The sequence below is a fragment of the Salmo salar genome, chromosome ssa09, assembly GCF_905237065.1.
Source record: "Salmo salar chromosome ssa09, Ssal_v3.1, whole genome shotgun sequence".
Classification (NCBI taxonomy): Eukaryota; Metazoa; Chordata; class Actinopteri; order Salmoniformes; family Salmonidae; genus Salmo; species Salmo salar.
Genome location: NC_059450.1, coordinates 10,967,018 through 10,992,621, shown reverse-complemented (window position 1 = coordinate 10,992,621; position 25,604 = coordinate 10,967,018). Strand labels below are relative to the sequence as shown.

Below are 25,604 nucleotides of genomic sequence, written 5' to 3'. Positions count from 1 at the left end.
AAGCGGAATAATAGTAATAATGGCGAATGATAAGTAAATATTAATAATAAATAAATGATATGTCATCATCTTGTCATCTTGGTATGTGTATATGTCATCATCGACACGGGCGTATATGTCATCATCAACCATGAGATAGTAATGTATAATACGATGACGAATAATAATAATAAATAATGACAATGTGTCGTAACATGTAGATGTCATCATCACGTAGTAAATATGTGTGAATGGCTAAATAAGAAAACGTAATGGCGAATAATAATAAAACGTAAATATGCTTGAATAATAAATAATAACTAATAAATATGTATTAATAGAGCCAGTAAAGTAAATAATATTAATATGTGTCGTAGACAATAGTATCAATATTAGTAAATAATAATGTGAAACCAATAGTAAATATTGTGTCAAGATAATGATATGATAATAAAAGATAATGTGGATGTATGAAATATTAATAAGACAATAGCCAGATATTAAATATGCTTACGAGATATAAGCAGATGATATAATGTGTGAATATTAAGTATGTAATAAAAGTAATATGTGGAATGAGCATCTTGAATAATGAAATATGTAGTAAATATGCCGGGCGTGTAATATGTGTAATAATATATCAACTCTTTCTCTCTCCTTCCTCCTCTTTCTTTCTCTCTTCAGCTAACCACTCCTCTCCTCCTCTTTCTCTCTCCTCCTGTCTCCTCTCTCTGCTCTCCTCCTCTCTCTCTCTCCTCCTCTTTCTCTCCTCCTCTCTCTCTCTCCTCCTCTTTCTCGCCTCTCTCTCTCTCTCCTCCTGCTTTCTCGCCTCTCTCTCTCTCTCCTCCTCTTTCTAGCCTCTCTCTCTCCTCCCCTCTCTCCTCCTCTTTCTCGCCTCTCTCTCTTCCAATAAGACAATATGAACTAATAAATGTGTAATAAGATATTGAATGATAATGTCTTGAACCAAGCCAGATAATAGTATGTCGCGAATGATAAGTAATGGATAAAATGTGTATTAAAGTAATGTGAGTGTGTGTGTGTGGTGATAATGACAATAATGTGTGATAATACGTGTGTAAATAGTAAATACAACGTGTGACGGGCGCAATAAAGTAATGAATGATAGTAATGATGGCGAAAACGGCAAGTAAATGTGTAAATAAATACGTAACGTAATGCCGAATAATAAATAATAGATAACGTCATGTATGTATGTCATGTATAAATAAATATGTATATGTGCATCATCAAGCAATAGTTGTGATGTATATGTATCATCATCAACGAGGCATGTGTAATATAATATAACGGGCATTAATAATGTCATCGTAACGGGCGTGTTGGGCATGTATGTGTCATCGGCAATATGTGGCATCTTGAATAATAATCATGACATGTCAAATATCTTGAATATAAATAAAAACATGTAAATATGAAACCATAAAACATGTAATATGTATGAAATAACCATCATCAACAATGACATCAAAATGTCATCATCAAAGCAATAATAAGATAATAAGCAGATATGCATCATCGGCAATATCAGATAATATGAATAATGTCTTAACCAATAAACCAGATAATAAATAATAATAATAGACCAATAAAATAATAATAATGAAGTAATGTAGACAATAAAATGTGAATACTAATGTGTATTAATATGTGTGAATGTGTAGTGTGTAATGAATAAATGAAACGTAATGTAAATATATAATAATACTATGTTTATTATTTTTCTCCTCCTCCTCTCCTCTCTCTCCTCTCCTCCTCTCTCTCTCTCCTCCTCTTTCTCTCCTCCTCTCTCTCTCTCCTCCTCTTTCCCCTCTCTCTCTCTCTCCCTCCTCTTTCTCGCCTCTCTCTCTCCTCCTCTTTCTGCCTCTCTCCCTCTCTCCTCCTCTCTCTCGCTCTCCTCCTCTTTCTCGCCTCTCTCTCGCTCTCCTCCTCTTTCTCTCCTCTCTCTCGCTCTCCTCCTCTTTCTCTCCTCTCTCTCGCTGTCCTCCTCTTCTCTCCTCTCTCCTCCTTCGCTCTCTTTCGTCTCCTCTCTCCTCCTCTCTCTCTCCTCTCTCTCTCCTCCTCTTTCTCGCCTCTCTCGCTCTCGTCCTCTTAATCGCCTCACTCTCTCTCCATCCTCTTTCTCGCCTCTCTCTCTCTCCATCCTCTTTCTCGCCTCTCTCTCTCTCCTCCTCTTTCTCGCCTCTCTCTCTCTCCTCTTTCGCCTCTCTCTCTCTCTCCTCTTTCGCCTCTCTCTCTCTCTCCTCCTCTTTCTCGCCTCTCTCTCTCCTCCTCTTTCGCTTCCCCTCTTTCTCTGCCTCTCGCCTCCTCCTCTTTCTCTCTGCCTCTCGCTCTCCTCATTTCTCTCCTCTCTCTAGGCTCTCCTCCACTTTCTCTCCTCTCTCCGCTCTCCTCCTCGTTCTCTCCCCCTCTGCTCCTCTCTCTCTCTCCTCGCTCTCCTCTCTCTAGCTCTCCTCTCTTCCTCTCTCTCTCCTCTCTTCTCTCTCTCCTCTCTCTCTCCCTCTCTCCTCCTCTTTCTCTCTCACTCCTCCTCCTCTTTCTCTCTCACTCTTCCTCCTCCTCTCTCTCTCCTCCTCTTTCTCTCCCCTCCTCCTCTCTCTCTCTCCCTCTTTCTCCTCCTCTCTCTCCTCCTCTTCTCGCCTCTCCCTCTCTCTCCTCCTCTTTCTGCCTCTCTCTCTCCTCCTCTTTTCTCGCCTCTCTCTCTCTCCTCCTCTTTCTCGCCTCTCTCTCTCTCCTCCTCTTTCTCGCCTCTTCTCTCTCTCCTCCTCTTTCTCGCCTCTCTCTCTCTCCTCGCCTTTCTCTCTCTCTCTCTCCACTTGTCTCTCCTCTCCGCTCTCCTCCCTCTTTCTCTCCCTTCTCTCGCTCTCCTTTTCTTCTCTCCTCTCTCCTTCCGTCCCTCTTTTTTCCGTTTTTCCCCCCTCTTTTTCTTTCTCTTCTCTCTCTTTCTCTCTCTAATTCTCTCTCTCTCTCTCTCTCTTTCTCTCTTCTCTCTCCTCTCTTTCTTTCTCTCTCCTTCTTGCCCTTCTCTCCTCTCTTTCTCTCTCCTCCTCGCTCTCCCGCTCTCCTCTCTCCTCTCTCTCGCCTCTCCTCTCTCTCTCCTCCTCTTTCTCTCTCACTCCTCCTCTTTCTCTCTCTCTCTTTCACTCTTTCCTCCTCTCTTCTCCTCTTTCTCTCCTCCTCTCTCTGCCTCTCTCTCTCTCTCCTCTCTCTCTCTCCTCTTTCTCTCCCTCCTCTCTCTCTCTCCTCCTCTTTCTCTCCTCTCTCTCTCTCTCCTCCTCTTTCTCGCCTCTCTCTCTCCTCCTCTTCCTCTCTCTCTCTCCTCTCTCTCGCTCTCCTCTTTCTCTCCTCTCTGCTCTCTCTCTCTCTTCCCCCCTCTCTCTTTCTCTCTCCTCTTTTTCTTCTCTGCTCCTCTTCTTCGCTCTCTCTCTCTCTCTCTCTCTTCCTCCTCTCTCCCTCTCCTCCTCTTGCCTCTCTCTCTCCTCTCTTGCCTCTCTCTCTCTCCTCCTCTTTTTCTCGCTCTCTCTCTCTCTCCTCTCTCTCGCTCTCTCTCTCTCCTCCTCTTTCTCTCCCTCTTCTCTCTTCTTCTCTCTCCTCTCTCCTCTCTCTTCTCCCTCTCTCTCTCTCTCTCCTCTTTCTCTCTCTCTCTCTCTCTCTCCTCTTTCCTCGCCTCTCTCTCTCCTTCTCTTCTCTCTCTCTTCCCCTCTTTCCTCGCCTCTGCCTCTCTCTCCTCTCTCTCCTCTCTCGCTCTCCTCCACTTCTCTCCTCTCTCTTCTTCCTCCAGACTTTTTTCTTCTTCGCCTCTCCTCTTTTTTTCCTCTTCTGCTTCTCCTTTTTTCTCCTTTTCGCTCTCCTCCTCTTTCTTTCCTCTCTCCTCGCTTTCTCCTCCTCTTTCTTCCCTTTGCTGTCTCCTCTTTCTCTCCCTTCGTCTCCTCTCTTCCTCTCTCTCTTCTCGTCTCTCTCTTCTCTCTCTCTCTCTCTCTCTTGCCTCTCTCTTCTCTCTCTCTCCTCCTCTTTCTCTCTCACTCCTCCTCTTTCTTTCTCTCTTTCACTTCTTTCCTCCTCTCTCCTCCTCTTTCTCTCTCCTCCTCGCTCTCCTCTCTCTCGCTCTCCTCCTCTCTCTCTCTCCTCCTCTTTCTCTCCTCCTCTCTCTCTCTCCTCCTCCTCGCCTCTCTCTCTCTCCCCTCTTCTCGCCTCTCTCTCTCTCTCCTCCTCTTTCCTCACCTCTCTCTCTCTCCTCCTCTTTCGCCTCTCTCTCTCTCTCCTCCTCTTTCTCCTCTCTCTCTCCTCCTTTTCTCCTCTCTTCGCTTCTTCTCTCCTCTCTCTTCTCCTCCTCTTTCTCTCCTCTCTCTCTTTCTTCCTCTTTCTTCTCTCCTCTCCTCTTCTTTCTCTTCTCTTCTCCCTCTCTCTCTTCTCTCTCTCTCTCTCTCCTCCTCTTTCTCTCCTCTCCTCCTCTTCTCCTTTCTCCTCTCTCCTCTCTCTCCTCCTCCTCTCTCTCCTTCCTCCCTCTCTCTCCTCTCTTTCTCTCTCTCTCTCTCTCTCCTCCTCTTCTCTCCTCTCTCTCTCTCTTCTCCTCTTTTCTCCTCTCTCTCTCCTCCTCTTCTCTCTCTCTCCTCCTCTCTCTCCTCCTCTTCTCTCTCTTCTCCTCTCTCCTCTCTTCTCCTCCTCTTTCTCTCCTCCTCTTTCTCCTTCTCTATATTCTCTCTCCTCCTCTCTCTCGCCTCCTCTCTCCTCCTCTTTCTCGCCTCTCTCCCTCCTCTCTCCTCCTCTTTCTCGCCTCTTTCTCGCCTCTCTCTCCTCCCTTTCTCCTCCTCTCGCCTCCTCCTCTTTCTCTCCTCTCTCTCGCTCTCCTCCTCTCCTCTCCTCTCTCTCGTCTCTCTCCTCCTCTTTCTCTCCTCTCTCTCTCTCTCTCCTCTTTCTCGCCTTCTCTCTCTCTCTCCTCTTTCTCGCCTCTCTCTCTCCCTCCTCCTCTTTCTCCTCCTCTCTCTCTCTCCTCCTCTTTCTACCTCTCTCTCTCTCTCTCCTCTTTCTCGCCTCTCTCTCTCTCCCTCCTCTTTCTCTCCTCTCTCTCTCTCCCTCCTTCTCTCCTCCTCTCTCCTCTCGCTTCCTCTCTCTCCTCTCTCTCTCCTCTTCCTCTCTCTCTCTCTCCTCCTCTTTCTCTCACCTCCCCTCTTCTTCTCTCTCCTCCTCTTTCTCTCTCCTCTCTCTCTCCCTCTCTCGCTCTCCTCTCTCTCTCTCTCCTCCTCTTTCTCTCTCTCTCTTCTCTCTCTCTCTCCTCTTTCTCGTCTCTCTCTCTCTCTCCAACTACTCTTCTCTCGCTCTCTAGCTCTCTCCTCTCTTTCTCGCCTCTCTCTCTCTCTCCTCCTCTTTCCTCCTCTTCTCTCCTCCTCTTTCTCTCCTCCTCTCTCTCTCCTCCTCTTTCTCTCCTCTCTCTCTCTCCTCCTCTCTCGCCTCTCTCTCCTCTCTCTCCTCTCTCTCTCCCTCTCTCTCTCTCCTCCTCTTTCTCGCCTCTCTCCGCTCTCCTCCTCTCTCCTCTCTCTCTCGCTCTCCTCCTCTGTCTCTCCCCTCTCTCTCTCCTCTCTTCTCTCCTCTCTCTCTCTCTCCTCCTCTCTCTCCTCTCTCTCTTCTCCTCCTCTTTCTCTCCTCTCTCTCTCTCTCCTCCTCTTTCTCGCTCCTCTCTCTCTCTCTCCTCTCCTCTCTCTCTCTCCTCCTCTTTCTCGCCTCTCTCTCTCTCCTCCTCTTTCGCCTCTCTCTCTCCTCCTCTTTCTCGCCTCTCTCTCTCTCTCTCCTCTTTCTCGCCTCTCTCTCTCTCCTCCTCTTTCTCGCCTCTCTCTCTCTCCTCCTCTTTCTCGCCTCTCTCTCTCTCCTCCTCTTTCTCGCCTCTCGCTCTCCTCCTCTTTCTCGCCTCTCTCTCTCTCTCCTCTCTCCCTCGCTCTCCTCCTCTCTCTCTCGCTCTCCTCCTCTTTCTCTCCTCGCTCTCCTCCTCTTTCTCTCCTCGCTCTCCTCCTCTTTCTCTCCTCGCTCTCCTCCTCTTTCTCGCCTCTCTCTCCTCCTCTTTCTCCTCCTCTCTCGCTCTCCTCCTCTCTCTCTCGCTCTCCTCCTCTTTCTCTCCTCTCTCTCGCTCTCTTTCTCTCCTCTCTCTCTTTCTCTCCTCGCTCTCCTCCTCTTTCTCTCCTCGCTCTCCTCCTCTTTCTCTCCTCTCTCCTCGCTCTCCTTGCTCTCCTCTCTCTCGCTCTCCTCTCTCTCGCTCTCCTCTCTCTCCTCTCTCTCCTCTCGCTTTTCTCTCTCTCCTCTCTCTCGCCTCTCTCTCTCTCTCGCCTTCCTCCTTTTTCTCCTCTCTCCTCCTCTTTCGCTCTCCTCTTTCTCTCTCTCCTTTCTCCTCCTATTTATTTCTCTCTCTCCTCTCTCTCCTCCTCTTTCTCTCCCTCTCTCCTCCTCTTTCTCTCCCTCTCTCCTCCTCTTTCTCTCCCTCTCTCCTCCTCTTTCTCTCCCTCTCTCAAATTCAAGCTGCTTTATTGGCATGAAAACATTGTCAATATTGCCAAAGCAACAATGTATACAATATACATTGTAATACAATTCTAAACAATAACAAATAATAATATAAAATTGTTGTAAATAATAATACATTTTATTCAAAAATAACAGCAATAAAATGTTAACAGTCAATAGTAAAAATGTAATAAATATAAACAGCTAAACTATAACTAACTTATAACTAAATAACTGTCATCGTCACCATTACATCACTACTACAACTACCATCATCATTAAACTGTTCTCATTACCATCACCCCTACTACTCGTACCACTACTATTTGGAATGATAATCACAACAATAATAGTAATAACAATAATACTAATAATAATTACGTTACTATTTACTATGCAGATGGTATTATTCAGCGTCTCTCAGGCTGTGGCAGGCAAATACATATTTGGCTGCAAGAGGAGCCATTGCTCCTTCACCCATGAGTATTTTTAGTTTTTCCTCTGGGTTTAATAAGTTAACATTTGGAATAAATGTAGTCATTTCTGTGAATAATGAATTTCTTGGTGAGGAATATTTATCACTGTAGAGGAGAAAGTGCATCTCTGTTTCTACCTCCCCTGTCGTGCAGTGACCAGATACACACTCCTCTTTGGGTAGCCATGTCTTTTTATGTCTTCCGGTTTCTATTGCCAATTGGTGGTCACTCAGCCTGTACTTGGTAAGGATCTGTCTCTGCTTCATATCTCTGACAGAGTAGAGATAATCAGCCAATTCATATTCTCTGTTTTGTGTCAGATAGCAATTTAGTCGGCTTTGGGATTTTGTTTAGTTTTTCCAATGTTGTAAATATGAGTCCTTTGATTGGTTCATGATTTTGTTTATTGGAATTCTTTCTTTTGAAGCAGTGCTGGTGTCAGCTTGGTTGGTGAGTTCCAACACCAGCTGACTGAGAGGGCTCGTTTCTGGGCTCAGCTCTTGGGTTTGAAGTGCTTTAAATTGCAGACTTGAATTTGTACTTGAATTTAGATGTAGGCAAAATGTGTTATCTTTTCTGTATTTTCATTACAACTAGAAAGCGGCCCAATTCTGCCCTACATGCATTAGTTGGTGAATTTCTCGGGACTTGTAGAATTTTCCGACAGAATTCTGCATGTAGGGCTTCAATTGGATGTTTGTCCCACATATTAAAGTCCAGTTTATTGAGTGGCCCCCAAACCTCACTTCCCTAAAGAGCTATTGGTAGGATTCCACTGTCAAATATTTTGGTCCAAATTCTAATTGGGATGTTGATTTTGAATAATTTCATTTTTATTGCATACAATGTTCTGCAGGTTTTTTCTTTGAGTGCATTCACTGCCATATTAAAGTTTCCCGATGCAGATATGGTCAGACTAAGGTACGAGTCATTTTTAGTGTGTTCAATTATGGTGGTGTTCAGGGTGAATTTATATTTGTTTTTTTTACCTCTGTTTTTTATCTGTTTTTTACCTCTCTGGGGTATGTGGGACGCGTCCCACCTGCGGGACACACTATTCAACAGCCAGTGAAATAGCAGGGCGCCAAATTCAAAACAACAAAAATCTCATAATTCAAATTTCTCAAACTTACAACTATTATATCCCATTTTAAAGATACACGTCTCGTTAATCCAACCACATTGTCCAATTTCAAAAAGGCTTTACGGCGAAAGCATAACATTAGATTATGTTAGGACAGTGCCTAGACAAGAAAAACCACACAGCCATTTTCCAAGCAAGGAGAGGCGTCACAAAATCAGAAATACAGCTAAAATTAATCACTAACCTTTGATGATCTTCATCAGATGGCACTCATAGGACTTCATGGTACACAATACATGTATGTTTTGCTCGATGAAGTCCATATTTATATCCAAAAACCCCATTTTACATTGTCGTGTAATGTTCAGAAATGTTTTGCCTCCCAAAACTTCCGGTGAATGAGCACATCAATTTACAGAAATGCTCATCATAAACGTTGATAAAATATTCAACAGTTATTCAAAGAATTATAGATACACTTCTCCTTAATGCAACTGCTGTGTCAGATTTCAAAACAAGCCATTTTGGAGTCAACAGAAATGACTAAAATTGCATGATAAATATTCACTTACCTTTGATGATCTTCATCGGAATGCACTCCCAGGAATCCCAGTTCCAGAATAAATGTTCGTTTTGTTCGATAGAGTCCATCATTTATGTCCAAATACCTCCTTTTTGTTCGTGCATTTAGTCCACTACTCCAAATGCAGGAAGTGCGCGCAAAATGTCACGACGAAAAGTCAAAAAAAGTTATATTTACGTTCGTAGAAACATGTCAAACGATGCATAGCATCAATCTTTAGGATGTTTTTATCATAAATCTTCAGTAATATTCCAACCGGACAATTCCAATGTCTTCAAAAAAGAAAAGGAACACAGCTAACTCTCATGTGAGCGCGCGCCACTGAGCTCATGTCATTTTCTCACTCATCTACTTCCAGGAGCTCTTATTCTCTCCCTATTCACAGTAGAAGCATGAAGCAACGTTCTAAAGACTGTTTACATCTAGTGGAAGCCGTTGGAAGTGCAAAATTAACCCTAAGTCACTGTATACTGTATAGGTAATCACTTGAAAAACTACAAACCTCAGATTTCCACACTTCCTGGTTGGATTTTTCTCAGGTTTTTGCCTGCCATATGAGTTCTGTTATACTCACAGACATCATTCAATTTTAGAAACTTCAGAGTATTTTCTATCCAAATCTACTAATAATATGCATATCCTACCTTCTGAGCCTAAGTAGCAGGCAGTTTACTACGGGCATGCCTTTCATCCGGACGTCAAAATACTGTTCCCTACCCTAGAGAAGTTAAATCATGATATATACATATATATTTTTAATTCTGCCAGGGCCCAATTATGGCAGTATTGCTCTAGAATATTAAGGTTCTGTTGAAGACCTTCTTTGGTTGGTGATAGAAGTACCAAGTCATCAGCATATACAGTGAGGGGAAAAAAGTATTTGATCCCCTGCTGATTTTGTACGTTTGCCCACTGACAAAGAAATGATCAGTCTATAATTTTAATGGTAGGTTTATTTGAACAGTGAGAGACAGAATAACAACAAAAAAATACAGAAAAACGCATGTCAAAAATGTTATAAATTGATTTGCATTTTTTAAAATGAGTCCCGGACCCATTTAACATTTTTATGTTTGATTGATGGTAGTAAACTTTCTCTATAGCCTGAGGGACACTGAGTATCTATGTCTCCACGACACCATGTTTCCAGTAGGATTATGATGTCCTGTCCCTTGATGTTTTTAATAAATTCTGGATTTGTTGTTTTATAACCAAAATGTGAAGAGTATAGGCCCTGGATATTCCAAGAGCTGATAGTTAATGATCTCATTTATAATAAGTGATATTCACTGGTTTGAGTAAAGTACATTGAAAAAAAAAACGTATGTATGTATGTATGTGTGTGTATATATATATATATATATATATTATCACATGCATATATATATATTGAAGTTTACATACACTTATGTTGGAGTCATTAAAACTCGTTTTTCAACCACTCCACAAATTTCTTGTTAACTATAGTTTTGGCAAGTCGGTTAGGACATCTACTTTGTGCATGACACAAGTAATTTTTCCAACAATTGTTTACAGACAGATTATTTCACTTATAACTCACTGTATCACAATTCCAGTGGGTCAGACGTTTACATACACTAAGTTGACTGTGCCTTTAAACAGCTTGGAAAATTATGTCATGGCTTTAGAAGCTTCTGATAGGCTAATTGACATAATTTGAGTCAGTTGGAGGTGTACCTGTGGATGTATTTCAAGGCCTACCTTCAAACTCAGTGCCTCTTTGCTTGACATCATGGGAAAATCAAAAGAAATCAGCCAAGACCTCAGGAAAATATTGTAGACCTCCAAGTCTGCTTCATCACTGGGAGCAATTTCTAAACGCCTGAAGGTACCACGTTCATCTGTACAAACAATAGTACGCAGGTATAAACACCATGGGACCACACAGCCTTCATACCGCTCAGGAAGAAGACGCGTTCTGTCTCCTAGAGATGAACGTACTTTGGTGGGAAAAGAGCAAATCAATCCCAGAACAACAGCAAAGGACCTTGTAAAGATGCTGGAGGAAACAGGTACAGAAGTATCTATATCGACATAACCTGAAAGGCCGCTCAGCAAGGAAGAAGCCACTGCTCCAAAACCGCCATAAAAAAGCCAGACTACGGTTTGCAACTGAGCATGGGGACAAAGATCGTACTTTTTGGAGAAATGTCCTCTGGTCTGATGAAACAAAAATAGAACTGTTTGGCCATAATGACCATTGTTATGTTTGGAGGGAAAAGGGGGAGGCTTGCAAGCCGAAGAACACCATCCTAACCGTGAAGCACGGGGGTGGCAGCATCATGTTGTGGGGGTGCTTTACTGCAGGAGGGACTGGTGCACTTCACAAAATAGATGGCATCATGAGGAAGAAAAATGATGTGGATATATTGAAGCTACATCTCAAGACATCAGTCAGGAAGTTAAAGCTTGGTCGCAAATGGGTCTTCCAAAGGGACAATGACCCCAAGCATACTTCCAAAGTTGTGCAAAAATGGCTTAAGGACAACAAAGTCAAGGTATTGGAGTGGCCATCACAAAGCCCTGACCTCAATCCTATAGAACATTTGTGGGGAGAACTTAAAAAGCATGTGCGAGCAAGGAGGCCTACAAACTTGTCTCAGTTACACCAGCTCTGTCAGGAGGAATGGGCCAAAATTCACCCATCTTACTATGGGAAGCTTGTGGATGGCTACATAAATGTTTGACCCAAGTTAAACAATTTAAAGGCAATGCTACCAAATACTAATTGAGTGTATGTAAACTTCTGACCCACTGGGAATGTGATGAAAGAAATGAAAAGCTGAAATAAATAATTCTCTCTGCTATTATTCTGACATTTCACATTCTTACAATAAAGTGGTGATCCTAACTGACCTAAGACAGGGACTTTTTACTAGGATTAAATGTCAGGAATTGTGAAAAACCGAGTCTAAATGTATGTTAACTTCAACTTCAACTGTACACACAGACATACACCATTTGTAATGGCGGGAGTAGACCAAGGCGCAGCGTGTTGAGTGCTCATAGTTGTTTTGTTTATAGTGTGTCAGTATAATAAATACAAGAAAACGACAGCCAGCAGTTCTGTCAGGTTAACATGAACTAAACAGAAAATAACCACCCACAAACACAATGAAAAAACCCCCTACTTAAATATGGTCTCTAATCAGAGGCAACGAGATTCAGCTGCCTCCAATTAGATGGGTCTGGTCTAGTAGAGCTGTGTTGTGATGGGCTAGGTCCAGTAGTGCTGTGTTGTGATGGGTCTGGTCCAGTAGAGCTGTGTTGTGATGGGTCTGGTCTAGTAGTGCTGTGTTGTGATGGGTCTGGTCTAGTAGTGCTGTGTTGTGATGGGTCTGGTCTAGTAGTGCTGTGTTGTGATGGGTCTGGTCTAGTAGTGCTGTGTTGTGATGGGTCTGGTCTAGTAGTGCTGTGTTGTGATGGGTCTGGTCTAGTAGTGCTGTGTTGTGATGGGACGGGTCTAGTAGAGCTGTGTTGTGATGGGTCTGGGTCTAGTAGAGCTGTGTTGTGATGGGTCTGGTCTAGTAGAGCTGTGTTGTGATGGGTCTGGTCTAGTAGAGCTGTGTTGTGATGGGTCTAGTCGTGGTGTCCTGAGGCGGGTCTGGTCTGGTAAATCTGTGCTGTGTTGGGCCTGGTCTTGTAGAGCTGTGCTGTAATAAGCCGTGTGTGGCTCTTCTCTCCTGGGGATGGTGGAGGTACTGTTGTTTCAGAATGTGGGGTGGGGGACCTCTGTTGCTGGGGTGATGGGTGTGCGGGTCCCTACCAAGTGTTGCATCCTTTAGGTCCTTGGCAAAGGTTCTGATACTGTCCTGATCAAGATGTGAACATGTATACGACAATGTACATGTCAGAGTGGGGTGGTGAGCCGTTCTGACATTGAGCAGTGAGGCACAGTCCACAGTGTTCTGTTGATTTATATTGTCCAACTGTCCTGGGAAGTCTTTTCTTGGTAGGAGGGTGGACACAACTCTATTGGTTGTTGGGAACATAGCCTGTGCCCGTTCTGCCACTCTTCTCACTGCCCCAGATACATTTTCACCTTTGGCATGAAGGTGGTTTGTGCCCGTGTGGATGATGTTGTCAGTCGTGTCAATCCTGGTCTGACTGAGTAGCTGCATTGGTGTCTAGGGAATAATCTTTCCTGGACTAAGAACTTCCCATTTGAATCAATTAGGATTGCAGTTATGCGTGATTGTCTGGGTGGAGCAGACTGGGAGGCTGGTATTCTGACCTGGGCTGGAGCAGTCTGGGAGGCTGGTTGGCTGACCTGGGCTGGAGCAGACTGTGCTGGAGCAGACTGGGAGGCTGGTTGGCTGATCTGGGCTGGAGCAGACTGGTAGGCTGGTACAGTGTCATCAGGCTGTGTGGCGGAGGCCATGCTGGTCTCAGGTTCTGCTTGTGTTGAACCAAGCTGGTGGACATGTTCTCTAGATGCAGAGGACATAATGACTAGCTGCTGGTTGAGGAGGTCAATGTACCTCTCTCTTTGTTCTAGCTCCTCTCTTATTGTGCTCAGATGGTCTCTGAGGTCATCATTTGTCTGACTCAGTTTGTCCATTCTGCTTTCTAATTTAGCAATAGATGCACTGTTTCATCTCTTCTTTTTAGTTTCTGGACAGTGTCCTCCTCTTGAAGCTTGTTCTCTTTGAGTTCTATGACCTCTGCTTCGACTAGAGAGAGGGTGTTGTGGAAACGTTGCATAGCCTGAGTTTTTGGTGTTGTAGGCATGTCCTTGGCTCTGTCTGCTGCATGTGAGGTAGGTAGAGGGACACTGAGGGCTTCTTGCTGGGTCACAGAGACCGTTTCTGCTTTTAGGGTAGCAAACCTATTCTCAAAAGCCTGGAGGCTTGAATCATTGCCTTGTATCAATACAGTTCCATTATTATATAAGTTTACTGTTTGATACGTGTTGCTCTGGTCAGCTTCTTCAAAAATGCTGATCTGACATCCTTGGCTGATGCCTCTCTTTTTTGAGAAAGGGAAATGGTTGTAAATAACCCTTTTCCATATGTGCCCTCGTTTGGTATTAAATATTACATTTGCTCTTGTTTTGCAACTGGTAAGATCTGCAAACAGGCATTCATGGTTCTGTTCCATCAACCAACCTTTGAAACTTTTCTTCGCTTTCTCTGTTTGGATGTCTGGTGGGTAAACAATTTCCATAGCAACGTTGGTGATGATGGCTACAATGTTGCAAAAGAAGTGTTGTTTCTTGTATTATTGTCTCTTGTGTCTTTAGAGGACTGTTTTACGTTGATGTCCTTTATCTTCTGTCCTTATTTTGTCTTATTTTGTCTTTCTTTTCTTCTGTTAACTAGATATTCTTTGTTAGCTAGCTAGCTTCTTCCAGGAGAGTCCCTAGAAACTGCTTAGCAACTGGTAAACAACAAACAAAGATAACTGTATAATTTAATGAAAAATAGTTACTTTTTCAAAAGCCTATCTTCTTCGTTTGTTGCTTGTTTTGTCTTCTATTCACTCTTGCAGTTTTCTTTAGCTTTTTTCCGATGTACTTCACTCTAAAAACCATGTACATTTCAGTATTTGTAGGAGTTCATTTTTTCAGCAGCCGCTGCTCAATTTGGAACTCCGGTACTCCTCTCTTTCTCTCTTCTTTCTCTCTCTCTCCTCCTCTTTCTCTCTGTCTTTCTTTTTCTCTCTCCTCTCACTCCTTTATCATTTTTCTCTTTCTCTCTCTCTCTCTACCTCATTCTCTCCTCCTCTTTCTCGCTCTCTATTTCCTTCTCTTTCTCGCTCTCTATTTCATTCTCTTTCTCTTTCTCTCCTCCTCTTTCTCTCCTCCTCTTTCGCTCTCTCTCCTCTTTCGCTCTCTCTCCTCCTCTTTCGCTCTCCCTCTCTCCCCCTCTTTCTCTCTCCCTTCTGTCAATTTTCAATTCAATTTGCTTTATTGGCATGACGTAACAATGTACATATTGCCAAAGCTTGTTTTGGATATTTACAATATGAAAAAAATATATATTTTTCTTTATCTTTTCTCTTTCTCTCACTCCTTTCTTTCTCAATCTTTCTCTCACACCTTCTTTATCATTTTCTCTTTCTCTCTGTCCTTCTCTTTCTCTCTCTGTCCTCTTTCTCTCTCCTATTTGTCTCTATCCTCTCTCTCTCTGTTCTCTCTCTCTGTTCTTCTCTCTGTTCTCTGTCTCTCCTCTTTCTTTCCCTCTCTCTCCTCCTCTTTCTTTCTTTCTTTCTCTCTTTCTCTCTCTTTTTTCCCACTCACTCTCCTCCACTTTCTCTCTCTCCTCCTCTTTCTCCTTCTTTCCTATTTTTCTCTCTCCTTCTCTCTCTATCCTTCTCTCTCTCCTTCTTTCTCTCTGTCCTTTTCTCTCTCTGTTTATCTCTCTCCTCTTTTTCTCTCTCTGTCTTTCTCACTCTCTTTCTCTCCTCCTCTCTCTCTCCTTCTGTTTCTCTCTCTCCTCTCTCTCTCCTCTTTCGCTCTCTCTCCCCTCCTCTTTCGCGCTCTTTCTCCTCCTCTTTTGCGCTTTCTCTTCTTTCGCTCTCTTCTCTTTCGCTCTCTCTTTCTCCTTCTTTTTCTCTCTACTCCTCTTTCTTTCTCCCTTTCTTTCTTTCTTTCTTTCTTTCTTCTCTCTCTCCTTCTCTTTCACTCTCTCTCTTTCCTCCTCTTTCTCTTTCTCCTTCTTTTTCTCTCTACTCCTTTCTTTCTTTCTTTCTCCCTTTCTTTCTCTCTCCCTCTCTTTCTCTCTCTCCCTTTCTCTTTCTCTCTCTCCCTTTCTTTCTCTCTCCTCTTCTTTCGCGCTCTCTCTCTCTCTCTCTCTCTCTCTCTCTCTCTCTCTCTCTCTCCCTTTCTTTCTCTCTCCTCTTCTTTCGCTCTCTCTCTCTCTTTTGCTCTCTCCTCTTCTTTTGCTCTCTCTCTCCTCTTCTTACGCTCTCTCTCCTCTTTTGTTCTCTCCTCTTCTCTCTGTCCTTTTTCTTTCTCTCTCTTTCTCCTTCATTCCTCCTTCTCTCTCATTCTCTTTCTCCCTCTTTCCTCCTCCTCTCTCTCTCTCCTTATCATTCTCTCTGTCCTTCTCTTTCTCTGTTCTCTCTCTGTTCTCTCTCTCCTTATCATTTTTCTCTTTCTCTCACTCACTTTCTCTGTCCTCTTTCTTTCTAAATCCTTTTTCTCCCTCTTTCCTCTTTCGCTCTCTCTCCTCCTCTTTCGCTCCTCTTTGTCTCGCTCTCTCTTCTTTTGCTCCCTTTCTCCATTTCTTTCTCTCTCTCCCCCTCTTTCGCTCTCTCTCTCTCTCCTCCTCTTTCGCTCTCTCTCTCCTCCTCTCTCTCCTCCTCTTTCGCTCTCTCTCTCCTCCTCTTTCGCTCTCTCTCTCCTCCTCTTTCGCTTTCTCTCTCCTCCTCTTTTGCTCTCTCTCCTCTTCTTTCGCTCTCTCTCTCCTCTCTCTCTCTCCTTATCGTTCTCTCTGTCTCTGTCCTCTCTCTCTCTCCTTATCATTCTCTCTGTCTCTGTCCTCTCTCTCTCCTTATCATTCTCTCTTTCTCTGTCCTTCTTTCTCTCTGTCCTCTTTCTTTCTAAATCCTTTTTCTCCCTCTTTCCTCTTTCGCTCTCTCCTCCTCTTTCGCTCCTCTTTGTCTCGCTCTCTCTTCTTTTGCTCTCTCTTTCTCCATTTCTTTCTCTCTCTCTCCCCCTCTTTCGCTCTCTCTCTCCTCTTTCTCTCTCTCCTCTTCTTACGCTCTCTCTCTCCTCTTCTTACGCTCTCTCTCTCCCCCTCTTTCGCTCTCTCTCTCCCCCTCTTTCGCTCTCTCTCTCCCCCTCTTTCGCTCTCTCTCTCTCCTCCTCTTTCGCTCTCTCTCTCTCCTCCTCTTTCGCTCTCTCTCTCTCCTCCTCTTTCGCTCTCTCTCTCCTCCTCTGTCGCTCTCTCTCTCTCCTCCTCTTTCGCTCTCTCTCTCTCCTCCTCTTTCGCTCTCTCTCTCTCCTCCTCTTTCGCTCTCTCTCTCTCCTCCTCTTTCGCTCTCTCTCTCTCCTCCTCTTTCGCTCTCTCTCTCTCTCCTCCTCTTTTGCTCTCTCTTCTCTTCTTCTTTCGCTCTCTCTTCTCTTCTTCTTTCGCTCTCTCTCTCCTCTTCTTTCGCTCTCTCTCTCCTCCTCTTTCGCTCTCTCTCTCCTCCTCTTTGTCTCGCTCTCTCTCCTCTTTCTCTCTCTTTCTCTTTCTGTCTTTATTTCTTTTTCTCTCTCCTTTTTTTCTTGCTCTCTTTCTCGGTCCTACTCTCTCCTCTTTCTCTCTCTGTTCCTCTTTTCTCCTCTTTCTCTCATTCTTTCTCCTCTTTCTCTTTATCTCTCTCTCTCTTTCTCTCTGTCCTTATCATTCTCTCTCTCCTCTTTTTCTCTTCTCCTCTTTCTCTCTCTACCTCATTTTCTCTCTTTTGCTTTCTATTTCCTTCTCTTTCTCTCCTCCTCTTTCTCTCTCTCCTTCTGATTCTCTCTTTCTTTCCTTCTTTCTCTCCTCCTCTTTCACTCTCTCTTCCTCTTTCACTCTCTCTGTCCTTCTCTTCTTGTCTTTCTCTGTCCTTCTCTTTCTCTGGCCTTCTCTTTCTCCCTCTTTCCTCCTCTCTCTCTCCTCTTTCTCTCTATCCTTCTCTTTCTCTCTCCTATGTCTCTGTCCTATCCCCTCGTCCTCTTTTTCTCTTTCTTTCGCACTCTCTCCCTCTCTTTTTCTCTCCTATTTGTCTCTCTACTTCTCTCTCTCTGTTCTTCTCTTTCTCTCTCTTTCTTTCTCTCGCTTTCCTTCTCTTTCTCTGTCCTTCTCTCTCTCTTTATCACGTGAGCTGGGCCCCAATTCTCTTTTTATAGCCGGGTGAGTCACACTGCCTGTCTTTCTCAACAATCACTTGCCTCACTTCAACCTCAGGCCCCTGTCTGCCTGGTAAATGTGCACTTGAGGAACAGATACCTGCTTCTTTTAATGGTCGCCTTGTGGCCAGGTCAACACGGCGTGGATCCCATCTCTCAACTGAAACTCAACCAGCATGTCTTTGCTATCTCCTCTTCTGCTCAACTACCAATTACTGTATAATGTTTGTGTCAGACCACAGCGATTTAGATACTGTAGGTTTTTCGATTAGACCGTAGACAACTATCTTTACTGCGATCTTTACCCCCGTGAAGGGTTTGTCAGTTTTCTCTGGCGTGTAAATAGCGTGAGTGTTGTCGGTAATCCACATGACTGGGAGGTTGTTGGGGAAGTGTGATGCTCAGTTCAAAATGATCAAAATCCAATTTTATTTGTCACGTGCTGAATACAACAGGTGTAGATTTTACCATGAAATGCTTACTTAGGAGCCCTTTCCCAACAATGCAGAGTTAAAAAGTAAGGAAATGGTAACGCATAATAAAATATCAATACCAAGGCTAAATACAAGGAGTACTGGTACCAAGTCAATGTGCAATGGTATGGGATAGTTGAGGTAATATGTACATGTAGGTAGGGGTAAAAGTGACTAGGCAATCAGGATAGATGCTGAACAGCAGCGTATGTGAAGAGTGTTCAAGGGGATGTATGTGTGTGTGTGTTGCCTCAATATGCATGTGTGTTTTGTGTGTGTTGGAGTGTCAGTGTGAGTGTGTGGGTAGAATCCAGTGAGTGTGCATAGGTCAGTGCAAGAGAGTAAAAAATAAGGGGGTTAAAGCAGAAAGTCCGGGTAGCCATTTGATTAACTGTTCAGCACTCTTATGGCTTGGGGGTAGAAGCTGTTCAGGAGCATGTTGGTCCCAGACTTGGTGCTCCAGTACCGCTTGCCGTACGGTGGCAGAGAGAACAGTCTATGACTTGTGTAGGTGGAGTCTTTGCCAATTTTTAGGGCCTTCCTCTGACACCGCCTGGTATATAGGTCCTAGATGGCAGGGAGCTTGGCCACAGTGATGTACTGGGCCGTAGGCACTTCTCTTTAACGCATTACAGTCGGATGCCAAGCAGTTGCCATACCAAGCGGCGATACAGCCAGTCAAGATTCTCTCAGTGGTACTGAGAACTGTAGAACTTTTTGAGGATCTGAGGGCCCTTGCCAAATCTTTTCAGCCTCCTTAGGGGGGAAGATGTGTTGTTGTGCCCTCTTCATGACTGTTGGTGTGTTTGGACCATGATAGGTCCTTAGTGAGTTGGACGAAGAAGAACTTGACGCTCTCGACCCGCTCCACTACAGCTCCGTAGATTTAAATGGGGGGTGTGCTCGGCCCTTCGTTTCCTGTAGTCCACGATCAACTCCTTTTGTCTTGCTGACATTGTTAGTTGTCTCTACAATAGTTTTCTCTACGCAAGAGCGCTTCATATCCCCCAAAGCGTCTAATAAGTGAATAGATTACTGCTGATGTATATTTGGGGGTGAGTCAACTACTCCTAGGTCAACTGTCCTTCCACATCTCTGGCGTAAGTACTCTCACTCAGTAAGGTTTATTGCAGCCCATATAAGCCACAGAGAGCAGCATGTACTTGGAAGACAGTGAATTTGTGATATTAGTAGTATTTTATAGTCCTATTATTATATTTGCTATATAGCCTAGTCATATTAGTAATGTTCTGTGAAACTGTCACACTGTCCCTCCAACTAAAAATAAACTATAAATGTTGCATGTGTCTCTGACTTCTCAAAAGAAAGAACAAGAAAAAAACGTACTTCTTGATATCACACAAACAGGCTGTCAAAATGGCCAAAAGCTGTTTTTAGCGACTTTCTTCACAGAAGCTTGTGTGATGCCGTTGGCGGAGCACAGCGAGAGGTGCACCAGATTATTCCCGTTGCCAAAGTGGGCCAAGCAGTCTAATCTGCTGCAGAATGTGCATAATCTGTCTATTAACATCAGCAATTTTTTTTAATCATTAACGGTAAGGCCAGCTCTGCCAAGCAATCCTTTAATGTAGAGAAAGTAGTAGAAAGTATGTGAAACAAAAGATGGCATTGTCCTGCGGGGGAATTTGGGACATTAGCCCCAAACCAAAGCCACACATGACCGGGCCAACGTGTTTGTCTCACTTGTTCTGCAGGGAACACGTAACAAATTACTCCTTGGGTGGCAAGCCAGTGTGCAGGGCCTGTCTAACGCACTTACGGAAATTGAAACGCAAACAAAATTAAAAGTGTTTTTGAGACCGCCAGTATTTATAGCTGTCAGATTTACTGTTCGAATGGAGATGGTGGATCATTGTTCTTTTGATCGCAAATTGAATGAGAGTCTTGAGAGTCTGTGAGTTGTGGTGCAATGTTCTCTGCAGCCTTTTCATTTCAGTTTTTAAAGGAGACGCAAATCGGGCTCCCTCTGGTCGTTATGAGGATGAATAACAGCTGCTGGCTTCTGTGGTTGTTGTTTCAGATCAGGAATAAATATCTTCAGATCAGTACCCCAGAGTGGTATGTTATGTTCAGCATCGCACCAAAAAAAAAGCAAGCTTCCGGAAAGCAGCAAATGGAAACTATTTTGGCGATCACAAAAGAACACGAGTAGAGATTTCCGGCTGTCGGTAGCCGTGATCTGTGGGGAAGTTTGAGCCGAGTCAGATCCTCAGGGAGTCTATTTCGGGAGCTCCAACCGGATTTTTTAGCGTAAAAAGTGTTTGGTTGGTCGGTCCTTCGAGCCAGAGCCTTGGTCCTGGATCTGCTCTGACATCTGGTGCCCGGTCTGTGCCAGGATAACCCTGTAGTATCCCCCCCCCCCTCCACACACACACCTCTCACACACCTCCAAGCTCTCACAGAGGAGAGGAGCGGTGCGGCGCAGGAACATATGTCACCCCCCCACTCCTCTGAGGATCACTGTAATTAATCAGACCCCGAGACGCGAGCGAGGCACGTTCACACACACACACACACACACACACACACACACACACACACACACACACACACACACACACACACACACACACACAGCCCCTCACAGGAAACAGAAGGCCAGGAATGCGTGTCAAGCACCAAAAAACACTTTTCTTAACTACTCTATATAGCCTTCGCCCATATGTCTTTCCCTGGCTCGTTCTGTTTCACGACACCACACTATTCAATCAAAAGCTGTATTCAGTTTTTGGATTGAGGCAAAACAACAGTTCTCTTGCGCTGAGAGCATGTTTCAATCCATTACTGGTTGGATTACTTATTATACTGAACAAAAATATAAATGCAACATGCAACAATTTCAAAGATTTTACTGAGTTACAGTTCATAGAAGGAAATCAGTCGATTGAAATAATTTATTAGAACCTAATATATGGATTTCTCATGACTGGGCAGGGGAGCAACAATGGGTGGGCCTAGGAGGGCATAGGCCCACCCACTTGGGAGCCAGTCCCACCCACTGGGGAGCCAGGCCCAGCCAATCATAAATAGTTTTTTTCCCACAAAAGGGCTTTATTACAGACAGGAAACACTGTCTGACCCCCGTAGGTGAAGAAGCCGGATGTGGAGGTCCTGGGCTGTCCTGGTTACACGTGGTCTGCGGTTGTGAGGCCGGTTGGACATACTGCCAAATTCTCTTAACCTCTATGGGCTAGGTGGGACGCTAGCGTCCCCCCCGTGGTGCACTCCATCAACAGCAGGTGCATTTCAAGAGCGGCAAATTTGAAACCAAATAAATGTCAAAATTCACATTTTTCAAACATACAACTATCTTACACCCTTTGAAAGATAAACATCTCCTTAATCTAACCACGTTGTCCGATTTCAAAAAGGTTTTACGGCGAAAGCATAAAGTTAGATTATGTTAGGAGAGTACATTTACAATAGCTGTGTGTAATGTTTTGTCAGTTCAAAGACAGGGTCACCAAAACCATAAAACCAGCTAAAATGATGCACTAACCTTTTACAATCTCCATCAGATGACACTCCTAGGACATTATGTTAGACAATGCATGCATTTTTAGTTCTATCAAGTTCATATTTATATCCAAAAACAGCGTTTTACTATGGCATTGATGTTGAGGAAATCGTTTCCCTCCAATAACCGGCAGTCAAGTCAGCACCACAAATTAAATAATTAAAATTAGAAAACATTGGTAAAATATTATATTGTCATCTAATAAAGAATTATAGATTTACATCTCTTGAACGCAATCAACTTGCCAGATTTAAAAATAACCTTACTGGGAAATCACACTTTGCAATAATCTGAGCACTGCGCCCAGAAAAATACGCGTTGCGATACAGACTAGCCGCCATGTTGGGGAGATCTAAAATCGAAAATACTATGTAAATAATCCATTACCTTTGATTCTCTTCATCAGATGTCACTTCCAGGTATCACAGGTCCATAACGAATGTAGTTTTGTTCAAAAAAGCTCATCATTTATGTCCAAAAATCTCCGTCTTGTTAGCACATGATCTAAGCCCGCCGGACTTCACTTCATGAACGAGGGGAAAAATATATTTACGTTCGTTCAAACATGTCAAACGTTGTATAGCATAAATCATTAGGGCCTTTTTTAACCAGAACATGAATAATATTCAAGGTGGACGAATGCATTCTCTTTTATAACGTATTGGAACGAGGGTACCCAACATGAACTCGCGCCAGAGTCTAATCGGCCATCACCGTTCCATGGCTCTTGTTCGGTCAGATCTCACAGTAAAAGACTCAAAACACTTTGTAAAGGCTGGTGACATCTAGTGGAAGCAATAGGAAGTGCCAAAACATGAATCAACCCCTGTGTGTTTCAATGGCATAGGCTTAAAGGTAATTCAACACATCAGGTATCCACTTCCTGTCAGAAAATGTCTCAGGGTTTTGCCTGCCAAATGAGTTCTGTTATACTCACAGACACCATTGAAACAGTTTTAGAAACTTTAGTGTGTTTTCTATCCATATATAATAAGTATATGCATATTCTAGTTACTGGGTAGGATTAGTAACCAGATTAAATCGGGTACGTTTTTTTATCCAGCCGTGAAAATACTGCCCCCTAGCCCCAACAGGTTAAACAACGTTGGTGGCTTATGGTAGAGAAAGGAACATTAAATTATCTGGCAACAGATCTGATGGACATTCCTGCGGTCAGCATGCCTATTGCACGCTCCCTCAACTTTAGACATCTGTTGCATTGTGTTGTGTGACACAACTGCACATTTTCGAGTGGCCTTTTGTCCCCACCACAAGGTGCACCTGTGTAATGATCATGCTGTTTAATCAGTTTCTCGATATATCACACCTGAGGTGGATGGATTATCTCAGCAAAGGAGAAATGCTCACTAGCAGGGATGTAACCAAATTTGTGCACACATTTTGAGAGAAATAAGCTTTTTGCACGTATGGAGCATTTCTGGGATATTTTATTTCAGCTCATGAAATACGGGACCAACAATTTACATGTTGTGTTTACATTTTTATTCAGTATATTTCACATAGGAAAATTGGTTTTACTCATTCAGTGAATTTAGATTACAACATCCCAGTACATAAACAATGTTTCTTAAACTTCCAGGGGTTATTGCTTGGTCAGAGGCCTCAGTCTCCACCACTATGCTGTCCCTGGGTCCTGGCTGTCTTTAACAGGAAGGGATTTAACTCTGATGCTCTCTTCCATTCTCTGCCACTCTGCTCTCGCTCAATCTGCCGCTGTCACAATCCTCCGCTACTGCGTTCATCCAGTGAACAATTGACCTCTCAGAGACGTGCCTGGATCCAGGCTTTCAAGCGATTCTCTGAGCGCTTCAAAACTTCTAACTAATGACACTTGAAATGAATATGTGCAAGGCAATTTAGGCTAATTAGGAAGCCTCTTCTCCCAAGTACTGAAACATCAAGATGACATACTGTTCATTCTGGATTACTTTAATTGGGACAATTATTGTAATTTTGTCGCAATTACGTGTTGAGATAAAAGCGCATGTGTGCGATTCTCTTTATGTAAAATCCTAATAAGCTTCTAAATACTTGGCCACAAAAGGAGATTAGCTTTTTTTTCCTGGAACACTTTTGAACTTTACTGCCTTTGAATGAAGTCCCTTTGCTTCTCTCCCTCCATACGCCATTGTTAATGCCGTATTTCCATCACGTCCACGACTTGTCTGTAAAATCTCAATTGCACTGCTAACAGTAGAAAGATGTTTTTCTCCCTGTCGCCTTTCCCTCAGAGGGAGCCCATTGTCCCTGAGCTAAATCCTGCAGGAGGCATTTTTGGTGGAAGGAGTAAACTTGTAATTCAATAGTGCCTTCGTTATTTTCCAAGAGGCCCTAAAGCACTATAAATTATAAAGCTGCTGGAAAGCCATCTATTTCCCAATAGAGTGTGGTCTATCTCTGATAGGGAGCTCTTTATTGAGTCCACACAGTGTCTGTGACAAACCGTATGCCCTCCAGATAGCGGAGATGGAGCGGAGAGGGTGAAGGGACCTCTATACAGGACTATTATGAGGTCTACAGGACTACAATTGTGGCTGATGTGAATACCTCTTGTCAATGTCAGGTGTCCTCATAAACCAGGATTGTTGGCACGTTGACATAGCACCATAGTATCCGGCGACTACAGGGAATGCTGGCTATATTTCATGACTCGAAAGTGAATCCCAGAGTTTGTCTACCAGTGCTGAACAGAAAAGTTGTGAGTGTATGAGCGGTGACTACTTTAATGGCCTACGCCCTGGTTATTGCTGTGTCCAGTGTCCACCTGGTAGTTTTCTCTCAGGTGGCCTGAGAGTGTCGGGCAGTCCAGGTGGTGATGCTTCATTCTGCCTTCGCCTCTCATATGGACATGTTTATCCAGTGGTCCAGCAATACCCACCCATCTGTTGTGTGTGTGTGTGTGAAGATGGGAGAAGCACCAGGGCCTGGGTGGGTGTGTTAGTTACATACATCCCTCAGGTGTTGGATCGTCGTGACTAAGAGATGAATCAGCAGGAGTTAGACGAGCTTCGCCAGGCTCCCGCAGAGCAAACAAAATGGCCACGTAGTCTATGGAACAAAATTCAAAAAATGCAACTTAGTACGGAACTGTGGCCGATGTCCACGGGCCCAACCTCTGTGTTGAGGTGTGTCCTCAACACAGAGTTTTCCCTACCACTACCACTACCACATACGCTGGTAGATAATAGCCATGTGATGGAAAAGCAGTCTGTTACATAGCATTCCTTCTTAGCAAATCCACTTAGAGCCCTTTCATTATTTCATAAGCTGAAGTTGAATTTGAAGGATTAAACACTTTGAAACAGGAAAACCAGACTGTTTTCAGATTGAAGCAGGGATAACATCCATGTGATCTAAAATGATGTAAATCAAGGATAGACTATCAAAGACTAAACTCAATAATCAGAATATAAGGCAATAGACTGCTCAGATTTTGTGCTTGGTTTTACCTGTGACTAGACTTTGACTACACTACACTTTTTATGCTAGTGTGGTGAGCCCATAAGCATTTGTGTGGGTGAGTGAGCATTTTTATGCTGGCTTCTGTCTTTCTGGATGTGCCTGTGGACATATCAGTGTTCTCCCTCCCTCTCTATTGTGCCGTATGTGGGAGAAGGTGGCAGGGGTATTATAAATAGCAGCGCTGGGCTGCGAGGGGTCATCGGTGACCTTTAAAGTGGACAGTGTTGCTCGTCACCAGTCCAGAGCCTAGGGCACACTGAACCCTCTCTAGCTTTGATGTGCCACCCAGGGCCACAAAGGTCAAATAGGGTCAAGCCAGCATAGAGGAAAGGATGGTCACTAGAGATAATGGAAGTGTGTGGCGAGCAAAGCCTGTGTGTGAAAATGGCAACTCTTCTGGGAACTATTTTCTGGAAATCGCTTGATCCGAGCAATGAAAAAAAAATTGGGTGTCTTTTCCCATCGCCGCTTAAAAGCGGCTTCTTATTCTGAGCATAGTTATGAAGCTACTGTATAGCTTAAGGATTTATCAGATTTATCTGGTACCGAGTTCTTGAATGACAAGTTCTTAAACACTTGGAAGCTCTCTGTTCCAAAGAACTTTCTTAAGAACTTTCTTAAGAATCCTGCTCTTAG

At 43.8% G+C, this 25,604-nt stretch overlaps 1 protein-coding gene across 1 annotated transcript in view; it reads left to right on the top strand.

Annotated features, from left to right (window-relative positions):
• kidins220a (kinase D-interacting substrate 220a) overlaps nt 1-25,604 on the top strand; it is a 114,236-nt gene that overhangs the window by 63,834 nt on the left and 24,798 nt on the right.